Consider the following 3389-nt stretch of genomic DNA (forward strand, 5'->3'; position numbering starts at 1 on the left):
CAATGTCCCACAATTTGAATTACTGTGCAAACTGCCTGGAAAACTTAACATTGTCTAGAGCTATAGCTGAAGGCTAAGGAGGAAACCTTAGAAGGAATTTTTAAAAAGTCAGGCACAATGAAGGTTTCAACTGATAAATACCATATTTAACTAAATCTAAGACAACTTTGAATTTAAGACTACCCCTTCCCCCACTAGATTCTGTAAATGAAAACATTACACATTTGTTATATTTTGCCACATATAAAATCAAGTTATCAGAAAGTTGTCTTAAATTCATTCCCTGCACCCCTGGCCCCTCTGCCTGTCCCCCCACCAACACTTGCCCCACCCCAAGTGACTGCCCCCTATCCCTGTCACTTGCCCCACCCCCAGCACCAGTCTGGAGTACAGAGCATATGATGGCTTTAGCCCCAAGCAAGCCAGGGAGCTGCATCTGTTGCAGCTCTGGCCTCAGGCTTGAATCAGAACCAGAGCCACAGCAGTTCCCCTGCTTCTGCACATCTCCCCTGCACTTCCCCAGCTGTGCATCCCCTGGGCCATACTCCCTCTGCTGCATGAGCCACTTCAGCCCCAGCTTGGGACAGGTAGTGGCTCCAACTCTGGAGCTCAGGCTGGGGCTCAAGTTGCAGCAGCTGCCTCCCCTAGGCCAGTACTTGAACCTAAGATTGAAGGTCCCCCCCCCCCCGACTTGCTGCCCTCATGTTGAACTGAGAAAAAAAAAAACCCTTATTTTGGATTTGAGTAAATATGGTATATGGAAGTTGGATCCTTCCCTCCAGTGCACTAACATATATTTCACTACCTAGAATCCCCCTTTTTTTTTTTTAAATAAGGATTTTCCTGAATTTTAATACTAAAAGTTCAGTATTTTCCTTTTTTTTTTTGAGAATGTCTCAAAAACTGTACCAAACTTCAAAAAAGATGGAGACTCTTATAAGGGCCCAGGGAAGGGCCACAAGAATGATTAAGGGCCTGGAGAACAAACCTCATGAGGAACAACTGAGGCGGGGGTGTCCAACCTTTTTGAACGTGGGCCCGGATCACGAACTTTTTATCACCCGGTGGGCCGGTGAGCCATATTCAAAGACCTCACAGGAAGCGGTATCACATCAGGAAGTGATGTCACGTGACCTTTGACACCAATGAAGCTGCAGGGGTTGACATGGTGCTGGTTGACATGATACTGCAGGTGGCTACAACCAGGTTGACCTGGTGCTGGAGAAGCTGCAGGGCCAGGCCAGGGTTGACCTGGGGCCCACCCGGCCTGCTGGTGCCATGCCGGGGTTGACATGGTGCTGCAGGACCCACCTGGGCAGAACCGGGTCAGCACCAGCCAGGAAAAGTAGGATGCAGCTGAAGCTGGCTTCCCGTGTGCTACTGGGGATGGGAGGAGGCCGGCCAGGTCTGCACCAGCCAGCAGACGCAGTGGTGGATCTGTGCGCCGCTCAGGACTGACTGGTGCAGGCTTGTCCCGTCCCGAGCGGCACACGGGCAGGGCATGGGCCATGCTGCAGCTCCCTCAGCCGCACACCGGGGACAAGGGGAGGAACCAGAGGAGAAATTGCAGGTGCTGTCAAGCGTGGATGGGGCAGCCCCGTGCCGCGCAGCCCTCAACACGGCGGCGGTGGGACCTGGCTCACATGATGAGTCCGGCTCCACGGGGGCAAGCAGCTCCCCATCTCTCACTGCCAGCTGGGGCCCACGGGCTGCCCCTGCCTGCCTCGCCTTGCCTCACTGCTGCCGCTGTCATGGAGCATGGAGCAGGCACCAGGACTCCTCTCCAGTCCCGAGTGAGGGACCTCAGGCCAGATAAAATGGCTTGGCAGGCTGCATGGCTGCCCACGGGCCATATGTTAGACAAGCTTGAACTAAGGGATCTGGGACTGTCAGCCTGGGGAGGAGAAGACTGAGTGGAGACTTGGTGGCCATCTATAAGTATGTATGGGGTGAATATTGGGAGCTAAGAGAAAAAAAACTGTTCATTAGGGCGCCGCAGGGGAGGACAAGGAGCAGGGACCATAAACTGTTAGAGGATGGTTTCAGGTTGGATGCAAGGAAGAACTTCTTTATGGTAAGGGTGACCAGAATCTGGAATGGACTTTGCAAGGAGGTGGTACAGTCCCTAACCTTGGAAGTCTTCAAGAGGACTGGACAGACACCTTGCTGGGATCACTTGATCTCAGCAGTATTCCTGCCCACAACAACAGGGTTGAACTCTATGATCTTTCAAGGTCCCTTCCAGCCTTTAATTTCTTTGTTTCTATGATAAAATCAAGACTCATTTGTTTTTGGTAACATCTAGTCAATGCCGTATCTCCAGACTTAAGACAGCTCTCTTGGCAAAAGCTCCAATAGCCTTCAGACTTCTCAGCTGATGCTCAGGCAGAGATCGAATTCCAATTCTTTAGTCCTCCAGTAAAAACAAGCGAGTTGGTCCTTAACCACGTCTTAGCAGAGAGAATTGATTTTAATTTCAGAACAAATATATCTGAAGATACCCTAGGCAAAATGCACACTGTTACATTAACAATGATGTTTCATTTTTAACAGCATGTTTAGACTTGTTGGGCACCAAGTAGTTTTACAAACCCCATTTTTAAAAAACAAACAGTGGAAGTTACTAGGAGGCATCCCCTTGGCCCATTTATCATGTCATTAATTCTCTCATACTGCTGGTGTTGCCACATGTAAAATGATATGCACTGTTAATTATATTTTCATAGTCAACATGATCCTTGTATAATATACAATAACTGCCAGAGCCAAAATGTACAATAATTCAGGAAGACTCAAAGACCTTTGAAAATAAATATTTTCATAGTCGATCAACTTTCCATCTTTAGAACACCTTAAAATCCTTGTGACATCCCTTGCATGTACAGACTCACTTGGAGGTGTATTACATGTTAACATGCTTCTGAAGGTAAACATGCAGCCGCAGGACAGCAATTCTAAAGTGGAATTTGACAGAGATCTTAAAATGTTCAAAGATAATGAACAATGACTGAAATAACACAGATAAGTGCAAGGTGATGCACCTGGGGAGGAACAACCGGCACCATACCTACAGGTTAGGGAACTCCCCTCTTGTCAGCACAGAGGCGGAAAAGGATCTTGGAGTCATCATCGACTCCAAGATGAACATGGGCCAGCAGTGTGGGGAGGCAGTCAGGAAGGCCAACCGCACCTTGCCATGCATCCGCAGATGCCTCTTGAGCAGGTCCAAAGAGGTGATCCTCCCCCTCTATGCAGCACTGGTCAGGCCGCAGTTGGAGTACTGCATCCAGTTCTGGGCACCACACTTCAAGAGGGATGTGGACAACATGGAGAGGGTCCAGAGGAGGGCCACTTGCATGATCAGGGGGCAGCAGGGCAGGCCCTATGAG

The 3389-nt window shown here is 49.3% G+C and overlaps 1 protein-coding gene across 1 annotated transcript in view; it reads right to left on the minus strand.

Moving 5' to 3' along the window:
• Positions 1–3389, minus strand: part of CCNYL1 (cyclin Y like 1) — a 70666-nt gene that overhangs the window by 35308 nt on the left and 31969 nt on the right. The window lies entirely within an intron of this gene.

Source organism: Gavialis gangeticus, unplaced genomic scaffold (assembly GCF_001723915.1).
Source record: "Gavialis gangeticus isolate Ggan-Ray unplaced genomic scaffold, GavGan_comp1, whole genome shotgun sequence".
NCBI lineage: Eukaryota > Metazoa > Chordata > Crocodylia > Gavialidae > Gavialis > Gavialis gangeticus.